Here is a 20,232-nt window from a genome sequence, read left to right as displayed (position 1 = left end):
ATCGCGTCTTGGACTTTAGCGCGAGTGCGTTTTTCCCGCGAATTGGGTTGTTAGCGCGTGTGCGTATTTCCCGCGATTTGGAGTAAAGCGCGTGTGATTTTTTCCCCCGCGGTTTTGGAATTTAGCGCGTGTGCTGGCTTTCCATGTGAAGATTCCATCGCAAGTTAAATTCGTACCTGAGAAAAAGACACTCTACAAAGAAAATATTAAAAACAAATACAAGAACTTAAAAGAACTTCCTAAAACTTATTTGAAGACCTTGTTCAAGAATCTTAGGGTTGAGCAGACTAACTACAAAGTTAAATTACATTCATGGACCTACTGAGAAGGCTGAATGATCTATAAGATTCTGGTCCACAAGTAAGGAAGTCTTGTCTGCTTATCACTTCTCTGGGCATTGTGAAGAGAAGTACCAGGTATGGTTTTTAAACTATTTTGGTAAAGGATTTAGAGTTTAAGGTTTGTATAGTAACCCATGAGTAATGAGGTATACTGCATGTTTATGTTTTAACTACAGGTGAAGAACCAGCGAGTTGATAGCTTCCAGCCTGATGTTTGTTTCTTTGTCCCTTCCCCCTTTCCCCTGAAAGTGAGGTAAACTGAGCAGTTATATTTATGTCAGCTCAGAGTGCCACATTTTGGGTGGATTGTCGGGGGTTCAGCAGCTTCTGCAGACACCAGGTTCTCAGCATGACAACTGTCAGTTGTGCCACACATGGAACTCGGACATCATGCATGTCACTCTCATGCCCACAACATAGCATGTCCACATTGGTCATGTGCAAGCACTTGCTCCATGCTCACACACTGCACGTGCACAACAACAACAATCCATGAATGCACAATCTGGCAATCCTCATGCAAATGGCAGCATACAATGTCTGACTTCCCAAATGGCCTGCATTGGCATGAGTCACCAATCAGCTGCGTCTAACAAAACACACAAGCCACAAATACGATGCTGCATCTGCAAACATGCATGCCACACATACGCCCTAGAGCATTGTCCCACATAAGTACTTACCACCGGCATAAGCCGGGATTGGAGGTCCGGAAAGAACCTCTCAAGTATCCGCAGCTGTATCTGGCTGAACCAGTGCCAGCCAGAACGGTACACCTCCATGGTGAGTTCCGTGCCAGTGCCTTGGTATGGCTGTGGGTCTTGAGGTCGTCCCAGTGTTTCTGGACCGTCTCCTTGGACCGCACTGCCACCCCCTCTCTGTTGATGGCAGCCGTGATGTCATCCCAGATCCTTTGCCTTGCCTTTGTGTCCAGCTATGTAGCTGGGTTGTAGAGGGCATCATAGGCACCCAGGACCCGATCCACTAGGATGACAAGTTTGGTGTTGCTGAAGTTGGCAGCCCTATGCCTCAACGTGGGGGTGTTGCCCTCCTAGGTGACATAGATGGGGCAGACATGCCACACCCGGGGCAGGTATGGGCTTCCTGGGTCCTGGGTAGGTGTAGCGGAGCAACAGTGGTGTTGGTAGAGGTGGAAGTCCCAGAAAGTACAGAGGAGGTGGTTGCAGGGCCAACACAGGAGTCCAGGCAAAAGTGGGGCAGCTGGCACACCAAGACAGTGCAGATGGCAAGCAGGCACTGACTCTGGAGCAGGCAGCAGCACTACAGGACTGAATGAGGCCCAGCAGGGCCAGAGGAGGCAGAATCAGTAGCAGTTTAGGCAGGAGAAACAGTGGTGTGCATCAAGCATCCGCAGCAGCCGAAAGCAGAGTACCGGTCCTAAACGCGTAAATAACATCCCGAGTGCGGTTATGCACCTATGCGACACACCTACATGGTTCCCGGCAATGACGCCGTAAGATAAGTGAAGCGACACGCATCAGTAGTTGTGCATGAAGGTTACAAAGTCCTATGTGTATTTTGCTATGGAAACCTTACCTTCAGATATCGCGTACCCAATTTTCTTTGGGGGGTGGGGGGATTTACCTCTGCACATACGCGCATGTTTTTGTGTACTTTCTGAGGCATACGGTGTGTCGCATAAGCAATTTATTAATATCTGGGTGCCACTGTGTTTTGCGTACCACTTTTCAAGTTATCGGAAGCTTTCCAGGTACCATGGATGCAATTATTTTTTGGGGTTGCCACTGCGTATCGTGTATTGCTTTTTCAGTTATAGGAAGCTTTCTGGGTACCATGTATGCAATTATTGTATTTTTAGGTGCCACTGTGTATCGCATACCATTTCTTCCCTTTTGGGGTACATTTGAGCCTTGCTGGACCACACATCTACGTTGTACATCACGTAGACAGTTCCCTGATTCATATTGCCCAGGACAATAACTTGGTGGGCCTTCCATAAATCCTTTACATCTGTGCAATGAGTAGAAAGGCCCCAAAAGGGAAAGGGGGCAGACAGGGTCGGTGTGGGGGACATGGTGGTGAAACATCTGCCCCAGCCCCAGGCAGTCGGGCTGTGGTGTGGCGATACCTGCCCCTGCCCCAGGAGGACACTCCAAAGGTGGCCCGGCACCTGGATGCCAACCTGGTTCCAGCCAGACAGCCAGCTCCAACACCCTGTGCCATTCGTGGCAGGAAGGGATGCCCTGCACAGGAGGAAGAGGCTCAATGTCAACACACGGCACAAGACACTGTCCCGCAGAGGAAGAAGAACTTCACTGATTAGGAGCTCCAGATCCTCATTGACTATGTAACCGATCATCATCGTGACATGTGCCTGTATGCAGGGAGCACACATACACACGCACAGCATATGGTGCATTGGCAGTGTGTCACGGACCAGATTAATGCCTTAGGGGTGGAGAAGCACACAGCGGAACAGGTTTTGAAGTACTGGAATGATCTCACCCGTCGCACCAAGCACAAGCTGAATGTCACCCTGGCCTCTGCAATGGCAACTGGAGGGAGTCAAGCAGAGGAGGATCAGCTGACACTGCACGAAGAGACCACAAGCCAATTCATCCTCATTGAGCAGGTGCAAGGCTTGGGAGGCCTGGAGAATTATGAGAACACATCCGGTGAGTGTCCATCATTGCGCCTCGTGTGTTTTGTCAGTCATGCATCACCCACATCATTTGTGTATTGGCACATCTGGCTACATTTGTATGACAGCCCTGGGTAAAGCATGTCTTGTGATGTACAGACTCATGTCAAATGGCCATCATACTGGGCATAGCCCTTGTGGCTGCCATTTGTGGCATGTGTCTGTGTGACAGGACACATTCCTCACAGGGTACTCCCCCGGCACATGTGCACCATGTGACACCTAAAAGTACTGTTCAGTGCTACATATTTGTTGCATTTCACTCTGCACTGCTAGACCGGTGCATGCAGACAATGTTTTTTCACGCCTTGTCACGCCATGTCATGCAGAGTTGCATTTTGCATTTGTCAACCACTCCTATGGGTTTCCTTGTCACAATGCATGTCTGAGCTGTCTGTCAGCGCACATTGTCGGGTTCCCAGAGTGTAGTTGCATTAGTTTCCACAGACCACACACACATTGGCCCTCATTACGATACTGGCGCTAAACCATGGTGCTATTAACACCATGGTTGGTGCTGCAATCGTAACGAGTCCGCCAATGTTCAATAGGGAATTACCACCCCATTCCAAGGTTGGTGGGGCGGTAATTCCCCATTGAACATTGGCCCTTCCCCATTCCCATTTCTGCCCCATAGGGCTCAATGGGACTGGCAAATTGCGGTACTGTACTTAGCACCAAGGTCCCTTTGCGGGTCCCTACTTTAACGGCTGTTCTAGACCAGCCGTTTAGATCGGGTCCCGCAAAGGGACCTCGTAGTAAGGCGCTAATGGGTTAACGGCGCCGCAGCCTTTTACGGCGCCGTTAACCCATTAGCGCCAGGGTCGTAATGAGGCCCATTGACTCAATTCCAGTGACACAGAGAGCCTACTCATTGTTATGCATGGTGCCTCTTACCCTCCCACACTCTGGGCGCACTTCATGGGGCCACTACCCTCACCCTTCTTGGATCTGTGGACCTTGTTTACAAAGTCCAATCCACTCTCAGTCTCTGCACTTCACATACCTTAACTAGAAGGCACACATTCAGGTGTTCCTACTGATGGGCTTCTTCCCTTTCAATGCCTTCCTGCAGGTCCTCATTGCCTGTAGTTCCCTGTCCCAGACCTGATTAGTGTGTCATGTGTTGAACGTGGTGTTGTCTGTGGATATGGATGTCTGGCTGTCCCATGTGATGTCATTGAACATTCAAATGTCACATATGCATTACCTTTCCCCTGGTATGTGTGGCGACTTGACAGTTGAATGGCCCCTCATCATGCGTTTACACCACTGTTGAATGTCAATATGCCAACTGCTGGCATGGACATGATAAGTAGCAGGATGGGGGGTCACTTTTCAGCAAATGCCATCCATCTGTTGCTTACTGGACTAAGTGTGTGAATGCACAATGTCTGATGGGTGCATGCCCTGCCATTTCTTGTTACAGTACTCCTTCAAGCATATGTTCATTGTTGTCTCTTTGAACATGGATCAATATTTTATATTTGAATTTATTTATATTTGTATTTATTTATATTTTATATAGCGCCTAAGCCAAGGCGCTGTACAGAGAACAGGGAACGGTACAGTAATATGGATAAGCAAAAATAATAAGAAAGCAATCAATCAAGCATGTTGCAAAAGGTGAAATTTCAATGACTTACGAAATAAAGAGTAGACAGAGATAGAACGAAGAGAGAAGGGGCGGGTGTTCCTGTGAAGAGGAGCTAGAAGAGTAAAAGTACAAAAACGATATTGAGCACACTGGGGGAGAGATATTGATATTGAAGAGATATTGAGAGAAAGAGTGGAGAGACCGAGAAGGGGTATAGAAAGATACCAAGACAGAAAGATAGTCAGGAGCAAGACGATAGAGGGATTTGAAGACGAGGCATAGAAAATTTAATTTGAGTTGAGAGTGAAAAGATAGCCAGCCAATAGTAGCTAAGGAGGAAGAGATGGAGTCTCAGAAAGGAAGAAGACAAAGGAGACGATTAGAAGAGTTAAAAAACGATTTTAGAGGGGCAAGAAGAGAAATTGGCAGCCCAAAAAGAGCAGAAGAACAGTAAAAGAGTCTGGGAAAGATCACAGAAGAAATCAACAGTTTTGAAGCTTGAAAAGTGAGAAATGGACAGGCTTTACGGATATAGTTTAGGTGAAAGCGACATGCGGGCGAAGTTAAAGAAATGTGATGAGAGAAGGATAGGCAAGGGTCAAGATAGAGCCCCAGATTTCGAGCCATAGACGAGATTGGAAGCTGGGATGGAGGAAAAGAAATAAAGGACGGAGGAGGATGAGGGGAAAGGGTGTTAGCGGGGAAAAAGAGAACCTCTTTTTTCCCAGCATTAAGTGTGAGATAGTGAGAAGACATCCAAGATGTGATGGCCAAAAGACAAGCAGAAAGAGTGTGGTGAATCCCGGAAGAAAAAGAAGAAAAGAAAAAAAAAAGTTGAGCGTCATCAGCATTAAAGTGGTGTGACAGACCAAAGGAAGAAATCATGGCAAGAAGAGGGGAAGTGTAAAGAGAGAACAGAAAAAGGCCCAATACGTACCCTTGCGGAACACAATGGGAAAGCAAATAAGATTTAGATGGTTTGCCAGCCCATGAAACAGAAAAGGTTCTTTGAGACAGATATGACTGAAACCAGGATAGGACCGAGCTTGCAAAACCAAAGGCAGAAAGAGATGCCAGTAGAAGGGAGTGGTTGACGGTGTTGAACGCAGCAGATAGGTCTAAAAGCATAAGTAGAGATGAGTCTTTAGAATAGCGTGCAGTAAGTAGTGAGTCCAAACCAGAAATAAGAGCAGTTTCCATGGAGTGACACGGGCAAACGGCAGACTGGAATTGTGGGAGAATAGAAGTGTTAGAAATAAAGGTAGAAACTTGAGAATAGACCAACCGTTCAAGTAATTTAGAGAGATAGGGTAGCAGGCAGATAGGATGGAAATTTGAAACAAGTAGTGGGTCGGCTGTAGGTTTCTTTAAAATCGGGATGATGGAAGCATGTATAAGGGACATGGGAAAAGTTGAAGTTGAGAGACAGATATTGAAGGCATATTGAATATTTCTTTCTCTGCCCATTTGCAGGTCAGGAGGCACCATATGCGGAGGAGGAGGAGGATGAACAGTTGATGGTGCGTCAGACCGCCAGTGGGGGACATGGTGTGGTAGGCTGTGAGAACCCACTGGTGCTCCAGACCATCCTGAGCCTTGCTGGACAGTCTTCTGACTCAACTGGCTTTGATGTTGAACCTAGTCTGCATATCTCAAAGAGGGCAAAGGTGAGTGGCCCAATGGGCGGATCAGGTGGGGGCCGTGAGTCTACAGTGGAGCAACTGGATTGTCAAGGCCAGTCAGTGGTTGTCCCCCATCTGCGGTGGTTACGGCTGCAAGGCCACCCTCCCATGATTTGGCTTCAGGTCCTGGGGCTGATGTCCAAAGGGTGCAGACCTGCAGCCAATGAAGGGGCACCACAGCAACGGGCATGGAATGTTGCATCTGTCCGCCGTGGGCCCTTCACACGTGGGGGATGTGTGCAGCCTGGGGAGACTGAGTGGGAGCAGCAGATGTTGCATGCTACCCAATGACATAGGAATGTGTTGTTGGACAAGATATCTGAGGGGATGGATAAGATGGCCAAGTCCATGACCCCACCAGCGGCCCGGTGAGAGCAAGAGCTGCAGGTCATGTAGTCCTTATGGCGCTACTGCGCATAGAGGCGAACATTGAGGGCCGACAGGCTGATTTTCAGGCACACAGTGAAGCCCTAAGGCATGACATGTCCACCATGAGGACTGCCATCCATGAAGAGCTCTCAGCCACTAGGACACTGATCCTAGAGGAGATGGATGCCTTCAGGCAGACACTCTCTGAGCAACTAAATGCATCACGGGTGAGCGCGCATACAGACTGCAGCCATCTATGAGGAGATGCATCACCAACCAGACCTCACCAACCTCACTGTGCTGGTGCATTCAACTGTGTCATGGCTGGCCGCGGCCAGTGAAGATCAGGCCTCGGCACTGCATGGTGTGGCTCCAAAACCATATCCTCCTGCAGATCAACCGCAGAATGGGGGTCCTGCACATACCAGCCTCCTTTTCCACTGTTGCCGTAAGGTCCATGAGCCCATGGAGGTATTTTTTTATCTGTGTCTAATATTTGGTCCGCTAACAACCTAGCCCTCCCCTCTCCAGGGTGGACTACCCCCCGCTCCAAGCAGCCATGCACAGTGACGTCAACTGCCATGGTTGCATTGTGGAAAACAGGAGGGCATGTGCAGGTAACATTGGGTTAAATGATTCTTAACGTATGTGTGCTTCATGCAGGATTGTGAAATACGGCTGTTGTAATCCATTGCCCATTTTTTGCAGTGCTACAGAATCTTGCAGTGACTGCCTTCCATCTGAGGACCACCATGCACACTTTTGCATCCCTAGTCCCCATGCCCTCTGCCAGGCACTGGCCCTCCTCTCACTCATTTGGAGGCACAGTTGCTGGTGGAGCTGATGAGGGAATCACACCATGACCGCTCAGTCAACAGGTAAACATGTGCTATGTCTCGCATGTTGTGTCTGCGTTATTGGTCACCATGATATTTTCATGCAGTGTACAACCTGACATACTGGTGGCTTAACCTTGTATCTTGGGGAATGTCTGGGCAGATGTGTGTCTGTACGCATGCATGTTACACTTCTATGCGTGTGCATTGTTTGTGTGGATTGACACCATAATTGGAAGTGAACGAACAGCACTATACACACTTTCCCCATTGGCAATGTTTCATTGAATCTGGATGTACGGACTGATTGATGGCATGCATTCACTGTGCATCTGCATGACCAACCGTGATGATGTGCCCTTAGTGGCACCCTTCCACTTCACCTGTCCACATGTTTCCTACTGTGCGCTGCAGGGTTATTCCCTTTGCACACTTTGCTTTGACCTGTGCCACTTCACAATCCACTCCCTTCTACACTTCCATGACCTGCCCAGACATGCCACTGTTCAACATGTGCCACACATATTGATTCTCATATGTCAACATCCTCTGCTGCAGTGCTCCATGACGTAGACTATGGATGATTATTCTGGCCTCTTTTGTGCATTCACTCCACATGACATGTTTGTCACACTTGATGCCTGTGTTCCCATGACTGACAGGTTCTGTGTTACACAATGAGGACACTTTTATTACAGTGTTTGATTTTGTAGGTTATCCGCAGCAGGGTGTGTTACATGTCCTTTGCTTTTAATTCCTTCTTCATGTCATTTGCCACTATCAGTGAATGAAAATTGCATTCCCACATTGTGGACCCATGCATGTGTATGATCGTCCACCTCCCACAGCTTGTCTTCATCTGTTCTCCCTGTGTGAGTTGCAAGTGCACCCTGGAATCCATGCACACTTCCTGGGAGCGTCTCAATCAGGGTGTGTGGGGTGTTGGGAGGCGAGGAAACAGCTGAATGTTGCCCATAGATCCCTTTACAGTGCTGTAGTACTGGGCTGTATGTTATTTGGTGTTGTGCCTGTGTATATGGTTGGAGTGCCTTATTTGCAGGGGTTTAGCATACATGGGTATTTGGGTGATTTGCATGCCATGGTGTGTGTTGCCTGTGTTTTTTCTGGTGTAGAGCTGATGATTGACCTTTCACATGTGCCCATTCTTTGCCAGTCTGCTGTGAGAAACCTGAAGGTGTTCTCACTGCTGGAACCCACGGATTCCATGCTCAAGTGGCCTGGGGCAGACCATCGCTTTTGGATTCTAACCCTGGGGGCGGACAAGCGAGGGAGGATCACCTGGGTAAAGGATCTCTGGGGACCTAGGGGAGACCACCTAAAGGTGAGACATGGTATTCCCCCTCGCCTGCTTCAACTTCCTTACCCAACACCCCCAGCCTGTGTAGATTACTGTTATACCAACTTCCCACAACCTTATCCCTTATTGGAAAACAAACCTGGGATACCAACCAAGGCAGAACAAATTCTACCGCACATATCACTGATGAGGAATACCCCTTCTTTATCAAACACCTTTCAAAAATCAGCTTCTTCTTACTACAGGAGAAAGTGGCAACCCCACCATTTTTGTTCCCTCCTTTTTTTGACATTATCCCTACTCCTATCCCAACCTATTTTGTAGGGCACTACAACTCCCATGATCATCACCCTTCCCACTCTATCACTTCTACTGGGCAGAGGAAGATCAGGAACAGACTCATGAATATTACCTCTGACTCTTTTCAATGGCTCTGTCCCGGTAATGAGGCCAGGCAAGGTCAGGCCTCCCTTTCCAATCATCCCCACCTGAAACCTGTTACCTTTCCCACCTGGGATAAAAGGTGGAGCACACAGGTACACTCTGAGCGAGGCTGGGAGCGAGAAGGGACAGAATTTCAGGAGCTGATGTGAATGCGAGATTGGTGGGGAGAAAGCCAGAAGACTTTACAAGCTGTGGAGAAGTCTCAAGAAAGACAGACAAAAGAACTGCACAAGAAGAACAAAAGACTGGTTGTTTTTGCTTGAAAGTAACTTTATGAAGACCAGGTTGTGCGTAATACGGCAACTGTGAGTAAAGAAATATCAATGCCTGAAAGAGACAGTGTGATACAATGTATATACAGTGGTCCTGCTGTTGGATGCAGCACAGTCGAAAGTCTCTGTAGTAACATGCCTGATTGTTAAAAAGCAAAAGGGATTGGTTGAAATATAAATTAACATGGAATGAAGCATGCGCCTGATCGAGGGGAGCTTGTGTGCACTGGAGAAGTGCATTTCAAACCTGAGCCCGACTGAGGGAGGCTTGTGTGAACTGTGGAAAAGGTATTGAAGGCCTGAGCCCGACTGAGCGAGGATGATATAAAAGATAAGAGATCTGAGCCTGACTCAGGGAAATCAGTAATATTATGAGTTGCTCGAACCCGACGGAGAGAAGCCCATAATCTTGCAACTACAAGTACCAGAAAGCATTGGGAGAAAGAGAAGGTAACAGTTGTCGAAGTGGTCAGGCACAGTCAGAAGCCAAACCTATGCTGTCTTGAAAGTCTTTGACCAAGAAAGCTTGGGTAAGGGTATCCCTGAGACCTTTATGAAATATTGAGACTATTAAGCTTTTGTTTCAAGACGAAGAAGTCTATTTGTGGAAAACATTTGCAACCTTTGTTTTTGGAAAGTCTAAACTAACATTTGATTATGAAAGAAGCCTGAACATTCTGTTGACCCGTCCCAGAAAGCAAGAGGTGCATCACTGGGGAAAATTGTGCTGCCTAAGTCCCTATGCCCTTGAATCCCATTGTCCCGAGGTGACATTGTGGGGAAGGGATTCATCATTGCTTCAAACCCATTGCCATCCTGATACTTTTGTTGAGAACACTATCCTTTTAATTTTCTGTACATTTCCCTTGCACGTTTTGTATTAGAATTAGGGCAGGCATTAGGTTGTACTGACTAGGACTGTTTTATTTTTACTTTATGGTTGAGTTTACTTCCACTCTAGATTAAGGGCCTGTTAGGAAGTCCCCAACCCCTTGCAAAGTTGTGCGTCAAGCTGTTGAACCTGCATCTCTTCTTTGTGACACTCCTCACACTGCCCTTCACCGTCACCCACTTTTGTCCTTCATTTATTACTAGATCTGGTTCTTGTCCATCTGTGTTCCTTATGTGCTGTCCAACCAGGATGCTACTTGAAGAGGTGTTCATGTCTCCATCCCAAGGTCAGATTGTCTATGCCCTCACACACTGTGATGTCAGTCGGGTCCGTCCTCATCTCCACTCCAGACAGTCTCCTCCTTGCGATGGTCTTTCCTGTCCCTCTCTCTCACTCTCTCCCGCTCTACTCCACTGCTCATCAATCGTCACTCTGTGTCATGTCTCCCTCTTGCACTCTGTGATCCTTGTACACTGGGTGGTGTATGCCCACTTTTGTGTTCCCTACATGTTTTGTGATGGATGGCCAGTATCTTGAAGTTGTTGCAATGCATGTCTTTGCAATTTGCAAATGTATTTGCAGGTGGTATGCAGTGGATGCAACCCAAACCCAGGTGGATTACATGTGCAGGTAAGGGAAGTGCACTCAGGGTTTGATCTGTGCATTGTTTTGTAGCACTGTGTAGGGTTGCTTTTATTTTATTTGTTGTGGGAAACGGGTCCAGCTTTGTGGGTGCATGTGACAAATGTTGTTAGGATGGTTTATGTATGCATGTTGTTTTTTCAAGATAATCATGGTGGCACTGGTTGCGGGATCCTAGTTGGGGGTGAGTATCACTCACTTTAAGGCCTTAGTTGGTGATTTGTCATGAGTGTGGCAGCCCTGGCTGATTGTGTGCTGTGACACGTCTTTAAAGTGGTGCTGAGTGTTTCCTTGCACATAACACATGTGTACTGGCTGTCACATGTCTTCCCTTTGAAGTAGTTTTAAATGTAATTCCTACCCATACAGACAGTCCAATTGTGGTGCTTCTTCCCCTTCTGGGGTTGCTGTCCCAAGACCAATCCACACACATACCAGCATTGCTGCACATTGTTGTGATGCAATGAACTCCACCGACATCAGGCACACGTGGTTGTCCATTCTTTGTTGATTGCCATGGAGACCATGTGCCATGCAGGGTGCACCATCACTTATAGTGAGGCATGTTGACAGCTGCTGGGTGCATTTCAATGCTAATGTCAGTTCAATGCATATTTCACCCAATTCAGTCCATTACCAGTGAAATCTGACTTTGCTTGAACTTCACTTTTGCATGCTCGCTTTTGTGTGTGCTTGTCCTTGGCCTGTGTCATTGGTTTCTCATGTTGGCTTGTGTGTCACACGCCAGTTGCCTCAGTGACCTGCCTTCCAGTCTAACAGCTGCCTCTGTGAAGTGCTGCCTTCTGCAAGATCACGTTTTGTGTGCAATTGGTGAGATTTGTGTTTCACTTCTTCTTGGGCTTAGCATCATCGTCTAAACTTCCAGTGTTTACTGCATTGTCACAATGACACATTGATAAGGGGATGGTATATCATGGCATTGACAATACTGCAAAGGTGCTACTGGGTTTCCATTCTCTCAATGTTCTCTTTTTGGGGGTTATCCCAGTGTCATGCTGACTGTGGTCAAGTGGCACAGCGAGTAGAGCGCTCGCTTTGACATCCGTGCAGAGCTTGCTAACTCAGGTTCGAATCCCGGCAGGGCCAAACTCAGCCTTTCATCCTTCCGAGGTCTATAAATGAGCACCACACACCGTGGGTAATAATAAGCAGCGCTCAGATACCTGAGGGTTCGTAGCACTATAAAAATGCTAAATTATTATTATTATTTATTATTATGTGTTGGGTATGGACCATCAGCATGATGATGGGTACGTGTAACATGGTCATTCACTGCTTGTCACTCAGGGGGGCGCCCAGTGCAGAGTATGTGGGTGGCTAAGATGTAACTATGTGGGTTGTTTATGTTGCATTGGCATGAGGTGGGCAGAGGTGGCTGCATGTGTGTCAGGACACATGGTGATGGGTGGCTGGTGAGTTGGTGTATACATTTGTAGCATGTCACTCAGGGGGCACATATTGGTGTATGTTTGGGTGCATGGATGTGTTGCCGGCACTCACATTGATTTGTTTTCCTCTACAGATGATTTTGGCATGGAATGATTGATGCAGGAATTGGTATGCAACTACCAGCTCTATGCATGCACAGGAAACAGCATGATGGTTTGGTGGTTTCCAGGCCAAGAGAGCGGGAGTTTGGTGGACTGCAGAGTCCCGATGATGCAGGTTCAGATGGCAGGGGAACCAACAAGACCTAACTGCATTCCAGGAATGGCTCAATCTATGCAATCCTCACATCAACTTCACGATGCACTGGGACTTCCACGGGATTGACTTCCTAGACCTCCACATCTACAGGTCAGGAGACCATCTACACACAGAACTATTTCGGAAACCTACAGACCGGAACACCTTACTACACTTTGGAAGCTATCACCCTCAAGGTCTGAAATATAACCTGCCCTAGGGACAGTTCTTGAGAATTAGGAGGAATTCCACCAACCGTGACACATATGAGAAACACGCCACAGATCTACAAAACTGCCTTCTCAATAGAGGCTACCCAAGGAAATCCGTGACAACCTACAGTCTCCTCAGCAATTTGATAAAAAATACAATCAAGCAGCACTGGCCACTGATCAAGAACACTGGATCTCTCCGAAAAGTGCCCCTTTTTATCTTCAAGAAAAACCGCAACATCAAAGAGTCACTTGTCCATACGTTTCTTGAAACTCCAAAACAACCCAATACTCTATGGAACTTACCACATGTCCAAGGACACTACCGATGTGGTAAATGCATGGCCTGCCAGTTCACTGAGACAACCAAAGTATTCACACACAAAGAGATCTCGTGGACCTTACAGGATCACACAAACTGTAATACCAAACAAGTTATTTACACCATTGAATGCCCATGTGGACTTCTATACGTTGGGAAAACCATGAGAGCTGTGAAGACCCGAATGGGCGAGCACCGGTCTTGTTTAAAAAACAAGGTACTGGACAAACCACTAGTTGAACACTATGTTAAGAATAACCACACCAACATGGATATAAAGTGGTCTGACTTACAGAAAGTGAACATCACGCGTAGAGGTGGAGACATTGACAAAACCCTGAACAGACTAGAACAGAAATGGGTCCACAAACTATGAACTGTCAAAGAAGGTTTGAACATAACTGTAGAGTGGAAGCATTTCCTGTAAAATATGGCCACAGTTTGTATGTCGTATGACAGAATACCCATCTACAGCAATGTGCTTTATACAATATGGCTGCAGATGCTCTCTGAGAAACCACATCCACCTTGCATCTGGCCAGACTTTCATACAGATCCTTTCCATTTTCTAAAAACAAGAATTTGCACTGTGTAACAATTTGTTTTTTGATTTTCTGTCAAATCTTTATTTAAAGTAATTACATCTGTAAATTGATATAAACCATTGATGTCATATACCTGTCATGAACAACATGTGGCAATGAAGTAACACAGGCCTGATTCTATACTACATGACAGCTGACACCCAATGGGATTGACAGTGGCTGACATCATCATCATGCGCCACACCTTGCATGACTTGCATTTTGGCCCAACTGACTGCCTGCATCAACTCTAAACAGGCATTTAGGTAGTCACCATGCATGACTTGCATTTTGGCCCTACTGACTGCCTGCATCAACTCCAAACAGGCATTTAGGTAGTCACCCCACCACAGGGCCCCTGTTCTTTAACATGGCCCTGGCCTGCACTTAACACACTTACATCCTCGACATCCGAGACGTCACACTGCTGCTTCAATGATCTTGTCAGCTGAATGCACTGACAATAGGTAAGCTTTACTGCACGCAGCATCATGCCCAGAAACTGGTAGGCCTACCCTCACTGTAAGGAATCTCTAAACAGCATGACTCTGCACATTTAAACACCCATAGCCCTTCATGCCACCTACACCATAGGCTACATGACACGTGTTGTGGCACCGTAATCCAGAACTTGCACAGCCCACATAGATCACGGTCCACCCTTCCCCCAGGACCGATGAGAAGGGGCACTTTTTTTAATCACATTGAATTAAATACAGATTTGCACTAAGTTTTCCGTGCACTTGATAAATGGCATTTTGTTATTCCACAGAAGCCCTTTTTATCCCATTTAAGCGCACTCCACATTTAGTGGGACCACCACTAGGTCTACTCTCACCAAATCTGCTAAAACCTACACCACCACCTCCCTAGTCACACACTAACTATGGTCTAGAGAGGAACCGCACCCTTGGGGCGCCATTTAGTAATCCTACTTCCTCATCCCCTTACAGACGTGACCGCGCCTGTTGACAAGATGACAACTGCATCCTAAAGAAGTGGATCCTTCCACCTCCTAATCTGAGCCACTAAGCTCCTTGGATTCGGTAAGTACCGGCATCCGCCCTACATAGTATTCATAACTTTTCTCTGCTAGATCTTTGCTGACCACGTACATCCTGACACATTCTTTGTCTGTTTCACTCCTACAGACCACATAGGACCCTCCACTCGTAAAGACACTCCTGTCCTGATGAAGGCCTACACCATTAGAGCTCACCTAGCTCCACGCAAAATGGCCGAAACACTGTCGTGTTGACATGTATTATATGTTTTTGTTCAACTCTTGATTGTGCCCACACTCTATGGGCCCCCCACCTGTTTATGATTCCACTGAATTCTCTATGCTTCCTTCTCAAGGAACCTATAGAGAATGAACAAACTGTACAAGTAGATGTCTCCAATATTGACTACTTGATCATTCGTACTTAGGTACTACACTTTGCATGTCCTCAAATGTGAATGTCCTATGCTTTTTTTAAAAATACCAGTGTATTACTACACCACTGCACTTCAAAATAAAACCCTTTTGTGCAGAAGAACAGTTTCATAAGAATTCTGTGACCACCCACACAAGCGGTCCCCCCTTCAGGGTGTAGCAGTGGTTACTCTTCAGCAGAGATCGACCTGACCTTGCACATTCGTTTTTTGATATCAGATGGGATGAGGTAAGATGTGCATTTCTCTTGTAGGGCACTTTATTTTCCGGTTTCAACATGACTGCTTTGATGTGACAGTGTATTGTGGGTATAGTGGTTGTTAGGGAATGGTTTGGCCACTGAACCAGTGTATTGTTATGTGGCATGCATTGTGGGTCCAGGGCTGTCCTCGCATGACTTTGTTAGCATCAAATTCGTAGTATGCCTTCCTACTTGTATTTTCATGTGTGTGGTTTGGTGTCTACATACAGCCCAGTTGTTGTTGTACAGGTGATGGCGCTCTAGGACTTTGTTACTTGTGCTTTGTGCGTACTACATGGACACTGTTGTGTAACGTTGATATGCCTGTGTGGTTCAGTTGTGCACTGCCATGCAGATTAGGGGCATGAGTCACAGGCTACTTTCATGTGTCACAGGCACCATTACTTGCAGGACCCCTGAATGTGGCACTTGGGGTGTGTCAAACACTTTTGCTCTAGTGCAAATTGGCTCTTATTCTGATGTTTTGATATGGAGGGCAATGTATGTCTATTCCCAGTGTGTATGTCACATGTTTAATCTTGCACTGCTGCTCTGACACTCACAGCAACATGGATATGTTTTTGCCTGTAGTGCACGTGGTCCCACAGGTCTTTCATCAGATTTTGGTTTGCTTCTCGGAATTGGTGGAATTGCTGAAGTTAGTGATCATGAATGGCTAGGTACTAAAATGTGATTATTGCCTATTTCATGCATTTTTCCATGGCGTCATATTTGTACTTGTGCCAGAATATTTTGCATTTCTACAGTTGTTGATATTCAAGATTGATTTCACTACATACTTCACAGGGGCCTCTGATTGGCCATCTTGTTTTATGTCTAATGGACACATACAGACATTTGCGCTCCCAGTGGCACATTGCAGCGTGTTTTTGTGGGCACAGAGGATAGGCCGCATACCTCATTGAATGGCACATGGAAGTTGGCTTCACTGTGTGTACTCCACAGGGGCTGGTATTTAGGTGAGTTACGATTGTACCAGCTGTGTGTGTGCAGCCTCTCCACTTGCCCTTTGGCTAGGCATGGCTAAGGGTTCTGACTGTGGGTCTGGGAGGCGTCCCACCTGCATGTCCACTGGTACACTGTGCCGTGTGGCAACATTGTGCAGGACACATGCAGCCACAATTATTAGACAGACTACTGGTGGTGTATACAGCCTAGTTTCTTGGAACAGGGTAACTGTCCGGACAAGGCAGACCTATCAAGGTTGCATTTATGGCATGTCAAGACTAGGTCTCAGGAGGGTTGAGGGTGATCAAAGGTCCGCCATGAGCACACACAGTAAACAACACCACAAATGACTCTCAGTCAGGTGTATACATCAAAAATACATATACATTTACTAAATGCCTTTCAAGTCCAACACAAGATGAAACAACAGTAATTCTTAACAATTCTAACACAACCAAATACTAGGGAACATATATACAGTAACTATTATCCTAAAGCAATATTAAGCTAGTATAGATCCACAACCTGTAAAAGAAGAGGGTCAGACAGTGTAAATATTCTTTAGGCAATTCTTCAGCAACCCACACCCTAACTAATAGGCAATCCAATCCCTATGAAGTGTGGGGTCTTGTGCTCAAAAGTACGTTTAGCACGGTAGCGCTTGATCGTGCGTTTAAGTACAAATCGGGTCTCTTCAAGTGGCTGTAGTATCTTAGGAAGGTGGGCGAGGCGATGAAGAATAAGGTTCCACTATTCAAGGAGGGTCTACACAAGGGGGCAGAGTGATTACCAGGAACCAGGAGTAGGATGGTAGAATAGGCTACCCTAATAAAGCCCTTGGTAAACACTTGTGCGTAAAAGTCTATGGATGCGCCAGGGGCCACCGGTAAGTGTTGCAAGTACTCACTGACCCTCACAGCAATCTGGACCAAACTTCACCAGTAGAGTCCAGTCAAATCCAGTCAAGTCCAGTCAATTCCAGTTCGCTCGCAGGTTCGAGTCCAGCAGTATCGCGTCTCTCTAGGTTTCAGGCACTGCGTTCTGGGACTTCAGTCCATGGCGGGACAGTGGCCTTTTCTCCACTTCTGGGGAAGGGATCGGGTCGGTTCCACTGCAGGTCGTCTTAGGGCACAGGGGGACACAGCACCCAGGCACCCACAAAGCTCTTCACCACAGCGGGCGACACGGGTACCATACAGGCTTGGGTTCGGGCAGACTCTCCTAATTCCAGACATAGAAATGCTAGGTGTCCAAAAGTCAGCAGGATAGTGCCTTCTACCAAGAGCTTACAGTTGCCAAAGCCTCAAGTTGAAACACAAACGAGCGGCGATTCCAAAGCAAAGGTCCCATACAAGCTAGTCAGTTCAATGGCAGGCCAGGAACACTTCCAAAGTAGTTGGTCCCACTACTCCAACGGGTCGAAGCGCCCTTGCAGGCCTTCTGTGATTGATGAGAAACAGGGGCTCTGACGGCACAACAATGGGGTCAGGGTGCCAAACCTTCCAGCGGGTCACGAGCAGGTCCACGGATCTGTTTCTTCAGTTCAGGATACTTGGCTCCTTTACTAAGTTCAGTGTGGAATGGGTGTAGGGTGCCTTCTCTTATCCAAAGTTTGCTTCACGCCAAAACAAAGGGCATCCAATGGGCACACCAGACATCTTGGCACCCAGGATGTGTATTGGAACTAGACAGTCCAGTCCACTTCCTGGGCGCACACAAACAAGGCATGCAGAAGCCAGCAAAAGCTTCAGTTGTCGTGGGACCCTGCATGGCAAACAAGGAATTTCCTGGGTCTGCAAAGGGACAAAATGGCCAAAGGACAAAAACAAAGGACTTTGTGGCATGGCCAATTTAGGCACTGGCAACTGTCCTGGGCCAAACGTGGTAAATGCGGTTTGGACCATTGAAAAGAGTCAAAAATGCTTTAAAAGTAACAGCTGCCGTCAGCTTCGTCCTGGGCACACTTGTACATTCACCAAAAATCCTTTGAGGTGTCTATGGCCTTAAAAATGAAAAAGAGACTCCAGCACAGTGTACTGGAGGGTACATTGTGCTCTGATAAAAAGTTTCTAAGAAATTTTAACGCAGTGAAAGACTAAGGGAAACAAAGTCTGCCAGTACTGACAGTCGGAAAGGCATGTCAGTTTCCACTTTACAAAATGAGCAAAAGCCCAGCGGAGTACAGCAGAAGTCTGGGCTCCACTGGTAAAAGTCAGGCTAGGATGGTCAAACAAAAGCAAAAAGTTGGGGGGTTCACAACTGGAGGGAGAATTACACATACATGGATATTTTTCCTAACAGTCTCCCAGAGGTAGGGTCAGGTGGATACATTCACAAAATTCATGGTGTCTGATGCTACTAATGACTATGGGCCTGATTCATGAACGCATTTTTATAGTGGTGCAATCCCATAGGAAAATGTTCTGTGAATCATGCCCTATGACTCTGTTGGCAGCGGAGGCACAGTAACTAGATAGATTCTTTTAGGGTGAGGCTCACCCTTTGCACTTTGGTGTGCTGGCCCCGCAACAAGCCAAATGCAGGACTCTTCAACTGCATTACAACACACTAAGGACTAATGAGAACCTTGACTAATCGACCACCATTGCAACTACACTTGTATCTGCATTTTTAGGTGCCGGTGCTGTTTGATGTATCGCCTGCCCTGATCCTGCTTGTGCTACTGTTGAGCCATCTAGGAACGTTCCTGGAGCAAGGTTGCCTACTCCATCAAGGGCTATACTGCTTCCAGGTACATTTGGTGAGGCAGATGTAGATTCAGAAGACGAGGCCTTCTTTAAGTGGAGAATGCTTTCATATCAGAGTTAAAGATATGTGGTCTGGTGCGACCTCAAGACCCAATCTCTTCCCCACCAGCCAAGTTTACCTGGCCCTTCATTCCATGGACCTAGAGAGAAGAGGGATCCTACTGCCGGCAGACTAGATCTGGGCACCTTCTTCAATCTAGAAGAAGCCCCACTCAAGTCCATTGGTTACATAGAATTATAGAGAAAACAGATACAGAACACAGAGACAAGCCATAAGAATCCATAGCCAATAAATATAGATGGGTGTACAAGGCAAAGCGATAGGCTGTACACAGTCATATCTCAGAGATTGGGCTCAAACTGCGGAAACTCCAATCATTGAACATCCCCACAAACCCTGCACTCTCCCCTTTGCTTTTTAATGTGTAATGTGTCCCTCCAGCATGTCTGATTAATTCCTATGGCCTTTGCTTCTTTATGTATGCTGATTATACACTTTAAGGAATGCGTGGCAGCAGAAGATGGCTGGAAGTGTGACATCCAATTCAATCTAAATCGCAGCAAAGCATAGAAATTGGCCATCCAAGGATCGGTCACCACAACATAGGGTCAACATTTCTGGCCACCATGTATGTGAAACTGCTCCAGGAAGATAAAGGTGTTACAAAATAACAGTATATTAATTCATTATGTTCTGAACCTCAATGCTCAAATTTAATCAGTGTTTACCATGGATGACAACTAAGAAAAATTCTCTATTATTTCACATTCAATGATGAAATTACTCTGATCGATTGCTTCATCTCGGTGGCATTTTCTCATTATAAGGCCCTCCAGATGTTTTGGACTTCAACTCCCATCAACTCCAGTCAGCCTAGTCAGTGGTGAAAGATCATGGGTGGTGTAGTCCAAAAC

The 20,232-nt window shown here is 46.7% G+C and overlaps 1 long non-coding RNA gene across 1 annotated transcript; it reads left to right on the top strand.

Moving 5' to 3' along the window:
- The first annotated feature begins 441 nt into the window (after positions 1–441).
- On the top strand, positions 442–15,442 carry LOC138473242 (uncharacterized). Its single transcript, XR_011268747.1, has 2 exons — positions 442–6,288; positions 7,381–15,442. It is a non-coding gene; the product is annotated as an uncharacterized lncRNA (long non-coding RNA).
- Positions 15,443–20,232: the final 4,790 nt, after the last annotated feature.

Source organism: Ambystoma mexicanum, chromosome 8, assembly GCF_040938575.1.
Source record: "Ambystoma mexicanum isolate Mex_15411 chromosome 8, UKY_AmexF1_1, whole genome shotgun sequence".
Taxonomy (NCBI): Eukaryota; Metazoa; Chordata; class Amphibia; order Caudata; family Ambystomatidae; genus Ambystoma; species Ambystoma mexicanum.
The sequence above is the reverse complement of the archived record's forward strand: the minus strand, read 5'-3'. Positions and strand labels throughout refer to the sequence as shown.